General features: G+C 47.0%; 1 pseudogene; it reads left to right on the top strand.

Moving 5' to 3' along the window:
- The first annotated feature begins 205 nt into the window (after positions 1 to 205).
- On the top strand, positions 206 to 412 carry LOC142273670 (U2 spliceosomal RNA; annotated as a pseudogene).
- The last annotated feature ends 11,164 nt before the right edge of the window (positions 413 to 11,576 follow it).

Below are 11,576 nucleotides of genomic sequence, written 5' to 3'. Positions count from 1 at the left end.
AGGGTGCCACTCAAGGCCGTAACCAATTCGGGTTATAGCTTCTCGGCCTTTTGGCTAAGATCAAGTGTAGTTTCGGAGGACGCTACCTTGGTCGGTACTGGAAGGTGCCTGGGATTGCACGTCTGCCGGCCTTGAGGAAGTGTGTGCGCCTTCTGGTGACACATAGCCCTCTTGTGCCTGGACGGTTCCCAGGCAACGGGAGGCGATCACCTTTGTTATTTTGAAGTCCTACTGATAAACAGAAAAAAAAAAAAATTAAATCTGTTCTTATCAGTTTAATATCTGATACGTCCCCTCTCTGGGGACCATATATTAAATGGATTTTTAGAACAAGGAGATGGAAAAAATCTTGCTCTGTCCACTGCACGCATTGACCTGGTATTGCAGTACCTCCAGGACCGGTGCACCCCTTCTTAACCCAGTTTCCAAAAGCAGAACTCAATTCACCTGATTCAAATGAGCCCCATTAGTTAATTGAAAGAAAGCAAAAACTTTATATGCACCTCAATTTGGCCAATTCACTTTTCACACTTTCACCCTTTTTTTTATCTTTCACACCTTTTACTTGCTTTATTGATGCAAAAAGCTGTGCCAAATAGCAAACTCATCTCCACTCAACTTGACCAACTCTGCTATGTCCCGTGCAGTATCTTATTCTCAGTCTTATCTAGATCATTTGCAATTGAATAGAATAGATCCCTTTTGGCTGCTTATGACTGTGTAAAATATGTAGTTTTACTGGGCTGGGATGAGAGAATCCATTGAAGCATGGTGTAGGGATTGTGGTTCCTGTGTGCTAAGAAGAGAGGCTGGCACCAGCCAGAAAGCCCCATTGCAGCCAATAATCACTTAATAACTTTTTCAACTTGTCATCATATGGGAGGCCTTCCATTCCTTGTAGTAGTCTAGTTGCCCACCTTTGAACTGACTCTAACTTCTGAATGTCCTTATTAAAATGTGGAGCCCAAAACTGGTTCCCATATTCCAGATGTAGCCTTACAAGTGATTTATAGAGGTGTAACAATACGTTGGGATCACGGGATCTAATCTCCCTTTTTATACACCCTAAAATCTTGTCCCAAGCAGCATTCCATCAGCCTCTGGAAGGTTCCTGGCGCATTGCACAGCTCGAAGGGCATGCTTTTGCACTCGCAGAGACCCATAGGGGTGGCGAAGGCGGTCTTCTCCCGGTCTGCCTCAGCAACGGACACTTGCCAATAGTGACTAGTGAGATCAAGGGTAGAAAAATAATTTGCAGTTCTCAATGCAGCTAGCGATTCCTCAATACGGGGAGTGGTGCCGTCCTTCTTTTTTAACAGGATCAACAGAGCTGCCCAAAGGCTACAACTGTCACGGATAACCCCAGCCGCCTTCATGTTGCTCAACATGTACTTGGTACACTGGCAATGTGAAGGTGGTATTGGCTTATAGCTCTCTTTGATGGGTGGGTGTGCACCTGTGGGGATGTGGTGTTGGACCCCTTTTATTCCCCCAAAATCTAGCGGGCTTCCCACCGGTAACCCGCTCCCCAGCTTGGATGGATGCTGAGGGAGCCCCTTTTGCCCGCAGGCTCTGGCCCTGGGAACTGTAGCCTTGGCGGTGACTGTGCTTCCCTCTACGGTGTGAGCTGTTGCCTTCAATCGGGTCTTGACTGCTGGGAAACCCTGGAGGTTCCTGTCGCTAACGGATTTGACCGGTTTTACGGCGACTCCTAGCCTGGTCGGGGTCCGTAGGCCCTGCCGGATGGTGCTGGCTTCTCTTCACTCCCCGATCTGGTACCGGCGGGCCACCGCCCATCCCCGGTCCGTACGGTTCACTCCAATCAGCCTCTCCTGCAGAAGGTCACCACCGTCTGCCAACCTTGCTGAGTGCCCGGGCCACACACCCGGACACGGTCAGTCTCCTCTCCTCTTCACTTCTCTAACTCCAAAACTGATCTCTAATCTGACTCCTTTTCCCGCCTCCAGGACTGTGAACTCCTCGGTGGGTGGGATCAACCGCCTGGCCCACCCCCTGGTGTGGACATCAGCCCCTGGAGGAAGGCAACTAGGATTTGTGTTTAGCTTCGGTGTGCCTAGCCGGAGTGTAGAGTGTGTTGGTGTAGTACCTGTGACGACCTGGCTTGTCCAGGGCGCCCATGTGGGGTGTTGGCAGTGTATTTGCGCCTGCGTTCAAAGGTTTGCTGAATGGATAACTGAACGCTGCGCTGGGACAAGGACGTGCTTGATGATGGTGTTATTTCTGAGTAGGCAACTGCAGGTGCAGGACCGGAGGAGGCTTGTTCGCAGGCAGCATGGACAGGGGATTGGCTCGCATGCACAACCAGCGAAGACGTAGCAGTGACATTAGCAAGCACTGCTCCTCGACTGTGTTGTACTTCCCACAAAGTCGGGTGCTTGGCTGACATGTGCCTGATCATGCTGGTGGTGGTCAGGCTGCTAGTTTTGGTACCCCTGCTGATGCTGGCACGGCAGGTGTTGCAAATGGCCTTTTTAGAATCATCTGGATCCAACTTAAAAAACTGCCAGACTCGGGAAGACCTAACATTTGTACAGGCACCTTGTGTCGTGTTGTTGTTCCGGGGAACGGTTGCCTGACTTCTGCCTGGAGCCACCACCCTGCTTCTTACTGCCTGTTGGGATGCTACGCCTCCCTCCCCCTGTGCACTGCTGTCCTCGCTCTGCATATCCTCCTGCCAGGTTGGGTCAGTTACTGGATCATCCACCACGTCGTCTTCCTCTTCCGCACCCTGCTCCTCCTCCTGACTTCCTGACAATTGTGTCTCATCATCGTCCACCCCTTGTTGAGACACGTTGCCAACTTCGTGAGAACGTGGCTGCTCAAATATTTGGCCATCTGTACATACGATCTCCTCATGACCCACTTCAACATGAGCTGGCGAGAGGCCAGAATGTGCGAATGGAAATGTGAACAGCTCTTCCGAGTGTCCAAGTGTGGGATCATTAATGTCCGAGGACGTGTACTCAGCCTTGTGGTAGGAAGGAGGATCAGGTTCTGAAATGTGCGGTGCAGTATCACGGCTACTGACACTTGACCGTGTGGAAGACAGAGTGTTTGTGGTGGTGCCAATCTGACTGGAAGCATTATCCGCTATCCAACTAACAACCTGTTGACACTGGTCTTGGTTCAAGAGCGGTGTACTGCTGCGGTCCCCAAGAATTTGGGACAGGACGTGCGAGCGACTAGATGTGGCCCTTTGTTGTGGCAAAATTAGAGCTTGCCCACGACCTCGGCCTCTGCCTGCACCACCATCACGTCCACTTCCTTGTTCCTTGCCAACGCCCTTGCGCATTTTGCAATGCTGTGCTGACGTGTATTCACTAGACTTGGGCGTTATATCAAAGTTTGTGCAAATTGTGCACCTGTACGCTGCCACCGACAGGCACACACGTGCGGTTTTTAAATGCAAGCACGGACGCACTAAGAACCTAACAGGTTTTAGGAGCAAAAATTAATGACGAGAACTCTGACACTATCAGCCACTGCTGACTGACGTGTATTATACACTACACTTGTGCGTTATATAATAGTTTGGTAAAAACGCACACAAGTGCACCTGTACGCTGCCACCGACAGGCACACATGTGCGGTTTTTAAATGCAAGCACGGACGCACTAAGAACCTAACACAGGTTTTAGGAGCAAAAATTAATGACGAGAACTCTGACACTATCAGCCACTGCTGACTGACGTGTATTATACACTACACTTGTGCGTTATATAATAGTTTGGTAAAAACGCACACAAGTGCACCTGTACGCTGCCACCGACAGGCACACACGTGCGGTTTTTAAATGCAAGCACGGACGCACTAAGAACCTAACACAGGTTTTAGGAGCAAAAATTAATGACGAGAACTCTGACACTATCAGCCACTGCTGACTGACGTGTATTATACACTACACTTGTGCGTTATATAATAGTTTGGTAAAAACGCACACAAGTGCACCTGTACGCTGCCACCGACAGGCACACACGTGCGGTTTTTAAATGCAAGCACGGACGCACTAAGAACCTAACACAGGTTTTAGGAGCAAAAATTAATGACGAGAACTCTGACACTATCAGCCACTGCTGACTGACGTGTATTATACACTACACTTGTGCGTTATATAATAGTTTGGTAAAAACGCACACAAGTGCACCTGTACGCTGCCACCGACAGGCACACACGTGCGGTTTTTAAATGCAAGCACGGACGCACTAAGAACCTAACAGGTTTTAGGAGCGACAATTGCTGAGAAGTCTGACACTATCAGGACTGTTTTAGACTGTGTACACCAGCCCCAGATATGATGAAGGCTGGTATACGGTCACCACTAGGAATGGCTATATACCCTGCCTGCCTGCCTGCCTGCCTGCCTGTATACTGCTACAATAGTCCTGACAAGGACTCTTTTGGTCACTAGCCTGTATTCCAACCTGGCTATACCCTGCCTGTATACAGCAACAATAGTCCTGAGAAGGACTCTGCTACTGTACTCCGACCTGGCTATACCCTGCCTGCCTGTATACAACTAGAATAGTCCTGAGAAGGACTTTTGGTCACACTGTTTGCAGCCCTGCTACGGAAATAGCTATAAAGGGCCGCAAACCTTTCCCTGAAGCAGCGACCCTCTCCCTGCACTGACTGTCTGGATAGCTGTGAGCAGAGCACAGCGCGCCCGCCGGTATAAAGGCTCGGTCACGCTGTGCAGGCCGGCCAATCACTGCAATTCCACAACTAACAGGGCTGTGGCATTGCAGTGGTCTGCCAGCCAATCCCTGCATGAGGGCTGGCTCTCAAAAGAGCGCCAACATGCAGGGATGAAGACCACGAGTACAGCACGAGTATCGCGAGATTACTCGGTCCCCGTCGAGTAGACCGAGTACAGTGATACTCGTGCGAGTACCGAGTAGTAACAAGCATGCTCGCTCATCACTATTTATTAGTAAAATGGCTTACACTCCCCTTTTTTCCACTTTTTTCTTCACTACTTTTATAAAGAAATTTTTCCTTTCTTTATTCTTAATGCAATTTTATATAGCAACACCACCATTTTTTGCCACGAACATAATTTTTCTTGTCCGTCATCCCGTTCACCCTTACAGGGTTGTGGACAGATGCACTTGTCACTACACTTCTAAGACTCAATACAGGGTCTGGAGCTCAATGCTCCCTTTTTGTTTTTTTTTTCTTCTTTTTTTCTTTTTTTCATTTTGTCCTTCTTCTTCTTCTTTTTCTGATTTTTGTCTCAAAAAGCTGATGAAATTTGAAACACTATACCCCAGTGATTTTATAAATGTTTCTCAATATATCACTTGAGAACTTTTATGGCCGGTATTGTAACAGTTGACCATCCCGGCAGTATTTGAAATACAGCAGTCAGTCCTCTGACGTAGCTCCATATGTGTATATATAGAGGTTCTTCCTCCTTTGATTGCATACTGTTCTTTTTTTGCCCTGATGAAGGAGACAGTGATCTCTGAAACACATTGACCGGAAAAAAGAATAAAGAGATGAAATAATTAACATCAGTTTCCTTTGGTGACAGCGCGGCACGCACCCGATTTTCCTCCTATACGTTATTGCTCTTCTACTAGGGGCTGCGGCTGTCGCCATTTGTAACGTGCATTTAGGGGTTGTGACTGGCACAACCTTAATAGGTGAGTGCAACTACTATTAATTATTTGTTACCTTACCAGGTAAGACCCTAATTTGTGCGTCTGCTCCAGAGTTATTTCCCTGATTATTAATATCTGACAGGCAGTGATTGATCCTGCATTCTCACCTTCCTCTCTGTTGCACATTCTTATTGTTCCTATATGCTCTCTATTTCCATCAGACTTTTTTTGTCCTTCGGTGGGGCTCTAACATATGTGCACCATTTATTATTTATTTTTATGGATTCCTTTCTTTTTTCATGCTAGCGTTCATTATGCAGTAGTCATTCATGATATATCTTATATTTGTGAATCCATTAGGGCTCTATATGTCTGGTGCATCACATTGGGTCTTTTCAGTGCACAATAGGCACCTTTTTCTGTTATGCTCTGCTGCCACCTTATGGACATCCTATCAGTGATGCCAGAAAAAAATGGACATGTCTCCGTGCAGCAATCACGGACACGCGGGTACGCCGCACGGAGACACGTGCAGTGAAAAATCACTGATGTGTGAGCAGACCCATTCATTATAATGGATCTGCGTATCTCAGTGATTCTGTTATGTTTAAAAAAAAGCACAAACGTACCAGAATCACTGACGTGTGAAACAGGCCTTATAGTGTTTTGATTTATGTATGTATTATACAACTTCTGTGGATCTTGTATGAGTGACTTTTCTTCATTTTATTGGATTGTTTTAAAATATTGAAATAAAGTCACGCTTCCTATGCATCCTTTTGTATTCTGATTGGCTACTATAATACAGTTTTTAGGCACTGAGATCGATACCAGAGGCATGGTCTTCCGCTTACCAGAGGATAAGCTCAAAAGGCTAAGGGACATAATAGAAGGGTTTAGTGCTGTTAAGAAGGTGGCATTAAGATAAATGAAATATATCTTCTCGGTCTTCTCGTTTTCTTGCTGAGTTGTGCCAATGGACAGAGTTTTTTCTAGACATTTGCTATTGGAAACTCAGGGAACCAAAGCTCCTGGATAGAGTTGAGCGCGGTTCGTGGTTCGTGGTTCTCCAGTTCTAGGCTCGAGTGATTTTGGGGCATGTTCTAGATCGAACTAGAACTCGAGCTTTTTGCAAAAGCTCGATAGTTCTAGAAACGTTCGAGAACGGTTCTAGCAGCCAAAAAACAGCTAAATCATAGCTTGGTTTCTGCTGTAATAGTGTAAGTCACTCTGTGAATCAAACTATTATCACATTTCAGTGTATAGTGTGCGTGAACAGCGCCTTCAGATCACTGCTGTTTCTATAATGGCGATCGCCATTTTTTTTTTTTTTTCTTGTCTTCCTTCCCTAAGTGCGCGCGTCTTGTGGGGCGGGCCAGCATGTCAGCCAATCACAGACACACACACAGCTAAGTTGACTTTGAGCCAGAGAAGCAACGGCATGTGTGATAGGATCTGCATGTCACATGTCCCTGCATTATAAAACCGGACATTTTCTTCACGGACGCCATTATCTGCCTTCTGCGTCTTTGGTGTCAGACATCACTGTCGCAGCTCCGTCCTCCTGAGTCCTATAGCCGATACAGCTGTATGCGCTGCATACACAGCGTTAGACAGCATAGGGAGAGCACTTTATAGCAGTCCTTTTAAGGACTCAAACCGGCAGGGTCAGAGAGCCATACGTGACAGGTCCTGCAAACAGCAACAGCATCTGTGTAGCCAAGGTCAGGGATTTCCTCCCTGCATTTCACCATTAGGAGGGAATAGAAAGGCAGGCTTCCATTCCTCTACCCAGAGCACCACAATCCTGCCACTGTACCCTCCTGTCCTCTGCACACTCCAACTCATTATAACTAAGCCATTATACTAGCAAACACTCAGTGTACCTAGTGGCATCCTATCTGTGGCTATTGGACTTTGCTATAGTCCCACTAGTGCAAAGACATTTGCAGAGCACGTCTGCCTGCATTGCACACTCCAACTTTTTTAAACTAAGCAATTTTACTAGCAAACACTCAGTGTACCTAGTGGCATCCTATACGTGGCTATTGGACTTTGCTATAGTCCCACTAGTGCCAAGACATTTGCAGAGCGCATCTGCCTGCGTTGCACACTCCAACTAATTTTAACTTAGCCATTATACTAGCAAACACTCAGTGTACCTAGTGGCATCCTATACGTGGCTATTGGACTTTGCTATAGTCCCACTAGTGCCAAGACATTTGCAGAGCGCATCTGCCTGCGTTGCACACTCCAACTAATTATAAGTAAGCCATTATACTAGCAAACACTCAGTGTACCTAGTGGCATCCTATCTGTGGCTATTGGACTTTGCTATAGTCCCACTAGTGCAAAGACATTTGCAGAGCACGTCTGCCTGCATTGCACACTCCAACTTTTTTAAACTAAGCAATTTTACTAGCAAACACTCAGTGTACCTAGTGGCATCCTATACGTGGCTATTGGACTTTGCTATAGTCCCACTAGTGCCAAGACATTTGCAGAGCGCATCTGCCTGCGTTGCACACTCCAACTAATTATAAGTAAGCCATTATACTAGCAAACACTCAGTGTACCTAGTGGCATCCTATCTGTGGCTATTGGACTTTGCTATAGTCCCACTAGTGCCAAGACATTTGCAGAGCGCATCTGCCTGCGTTGCACACTCCAACTAATTATAAGTAAGCCATTATACTAGCAAACACTCAGTGTACCTAGTGGCATCCTATACGTGGCTATTGGACCTTGCTATAGTCCCACTAGTGCCAAGACATTTGCAGAGCGCATCTGCCTGCGTTGCACACTCCAACTAATTATAAGTAAGCCATTATACTAGCAAACACTCAGTGTACCTAGTGGCATCCTATACGTGGCTATTGGACCTTGCTATAGTCCCACTAGTGCCAAGACATTTGCAGAGCGCATCTGCCTGCGTTGCACACTCCAACTAATTATAAGTAAGCCATTATTATAATTATTATTATTATTTATTATTATAGCGCCATTTATTCCATGGCGCTTTACAAGTGAAAGGGTATACGTACAACAATCATTAACAGTACATAACAGACTGGTACAGGAGGAGAGAGGACCCTGCCCGCGAGGGCTTACAGTCTACAGGTAATGGGTGATGGTACAATAGGTGAGGACAGAGCTGGTTGCGCAGTGGTCTACTGGACTGAGGGCTGTTGTAGGTTATAGGCTTGTTGGAAGAGGTGGGTCTTGAGGTTCCTCTTGAAGCTTTCCACGGTAGGGGAGAGTCTGATGTGCTGAGGTAGAGCATTCCAAAGTATTGGGGATGCACGGGAGAAATCTTGTACGCGATTGTGGGAAGAGAAGATAAGGGAGGAGCAGAGAAGGAGATCTTGTGAGGATCTGAGGTTGCGTGCAGGTAGGTACCGGGAGACTAGGTCACAGATGTAGGGAGGAGACAGGTTGTGCATGGCTTTGTATGTCATGGTTAGTGTTTTGAACTGGAGTCGTTGGGTGATGGGAAGCCAGTGAAGGGATTGGCAGAGTGGCGAGGCTGGGGAGTAGCGAGGGGAGAGGTGGATTAAGCGGGCCGCAGAGTTTAGGATAGATTGGAGGGGTGCAAGAGTGTTGGAAGGGAGGCCAGAGAGCAGGAGGTTGCAGTAGTCGAGGCGGGAGATGATGAGGGCATGCACTAATGTTTTTGCTGATTCTTGGTTAAGGAAAGCACGGATCCGGGAGATGTTTTTGAGTTGTAATCGGCATGAGGTGAAGAGGGCTTGGATGTGTGGCTTGAAGGATAGAGCAGAGTCGAGGGTCACTCCAAGGCAACGAGCTTGTGAGACTGGGGAGAGTAAGCAACCATCGAGTTTGATGGAAAGGCTTGTTGGAGGAGATGAGTGAGGAGGAGGAAAGACAATGAATTCTGTTTTGTCCATGTTAAGTTTTAGGAATCGCACAGAGAAGAAGGATGAAATAGCAGACAGACATTGTGGGATTCTGGTTAGTAGAGAGGTAATGTCAGGTCCATTATACTAGCAAACACTCAGTGTACCTAGTGGCATCCTATCTGTGGCTATTGGACTTTGCTATAGTCCCACTAGTGCCAAGACATTTGCAGAGCGCATCTGCCTGCGTTGCACACTCCAACTAATTATAAGTAAGCCATTATACTAGCAAACACTCAGTGTACCTAGTGGCATCCTATACGTGGCTATTGGACCTTGCTATAGTCCCACTAGTGCCAAGACATTTGCAGAGCGCATCTGCCTGCGTTGCACACTCCAACTAATTATAAGTAAGCCATTATACTAGCAAACACTCAGTGTACCTAGTGGCATCCTATACGTGGCTATTGGACCTTGCTATAGTCCCACTAGTGCCAAGACATTTGCAGAGCGCATCTGCCTGCGTTGCACACTCCAACTAATTATAAGTAAGCCATTATTATTATTATTATTATTATTTATTATTATAGCGCCATTTATTCCATGGCGCTTTACAAGTGAAAGGGTATACGTACAACAATCATTAACAGTACATAACAGACTGGTACAGGAGGAGAGAGGACCCTGCCCGCGAGGGCTTACAGTCTACAGGGAATGGGTGATGGTACAATAGGTGAGGACAGAGCTGGTTGCGCAGTGGTCTACTGGACTGAGGGCTGTTGTAGGTTATAGGCTTGTTGGAAGAGGTGGGTCTTGAGGTTCCTCTTGAAGCTTTCCACGGTAGGGGAGAGTCTGATGTGCTGAGGTAGAGCATTCCAAAGTATGGGGGATGCACGGGAGAAATCTTGTACGCGATTGTGGGAAGAGGAGATAAGGGAGGAGCAGAGAAGGAGATCTTGTGAGGATCTGAGGTTGCGTGCAGGTAGGTACCGGGAGACTAGGTCACAGATGTAGGGAGGAGACAGGTTGTGCATGGCTTTGTATGTCATGGTTAGTGTTTTGAACTGGAGTCGTTGGGTGATGGGAAGCCAGTGAAGGGATTGGCAGAGTGGCGAGGCTGGGGAGTAGCGAGGGGAGAGGTGGATTAAGCGGGCCGCAGAGTTTAGGATAGATTGGAGGGGTGCAAGAGTGTTGGAAGGGAGGCTAGAGAGCAGGAGGTTGCAGTAGTCGAGGCGGGAGATGATGAGGGCATGCACTAATGTTTTTGCTGATTCTTGGTTAAGGAAAGCACGGATCCGGGAGATGTTTTTGAGTTGTAATCGGCATGAGGTGAAGAGGGCTTGGATGTGTGGCTTGAAGGATAGAGCAGAGTCGAGGGTCACTCCAAGGCAACGAGCTTGTGAGACTGGGGAGAGTAAGCAACCATCGAGTTTGATGGAAAGGCTTGTTGGAGGAGATGAGTGAGGAGGAGGAAAGACAATGAATTCTGTTTTGTCCATGTTAAGTTTTAGGAATCGCACAGAGAAGAAGGATGAAATAGCAGACAGACATTGTGGGATTCTGGTTAGTAGAGAGGTAATGTCAGGTCCATTATACTAGCAAACACTCAGTGTACCTAGTGGCATCCTATCTGTGGCTATTGGACTTTGCTATAGTCCCACTAGTGCCAAGACATTTGCAGAGCGCATCTGCCTGCGTTGCACACTCCAACTAATTATAAGTAAGCCATTATACTAGCAAACACTCAGTGTACCTAGTGGCATCCTATACGTGGCTATTGGACCTTGCTATAGTCCCACTAGTGCCAAGACATTTGCAGAGCGCATCTGCCTGCGTTGCACACTCCAACTAATTATAAGTAAGCCATTATACTAGCAAACACTCAGTGTACCTAGTGGCATCCTATACGTGGCTATTGGACTTTGCTATAGTCCCACTAGTGCAAAGACATTTGCAGAGCACGTCAGCCTGCATTGCACACTCCAACTTTTTTAAACTAAGCAATTTTACTAGCAAACACTCAGTGTACCTAGTGGCATCCTATACGTGGCTATTGGACTTTGCTATAGTCCCACTAGTGCCAAGACATTTGCAG

The sequence above is a fragment of the Anomaloglossus baeobatrachus genome, unplaced genomic scaffold (assembly GCF_048569485.1).
Source record: "Anomaloglossus baeobatrachus isolate aAnoBae1 unplaced genomic scaffold, aAnoBae1.hap1 Scaffold_3655, whole genome shotgun sequence".
In the NCBI taxonomy this organism is placed as follows: Eukaryota; Metazoa; Chordata; class Amphibia; order Anura; family Aromobatidae; genus Anomaloglossus; species Anomaloglossus baeobatrachus.
Note: the sequence above shows the minus strand (reverse complement) of the source record. Positions and strands in the feature narration are given on the sequence as shown.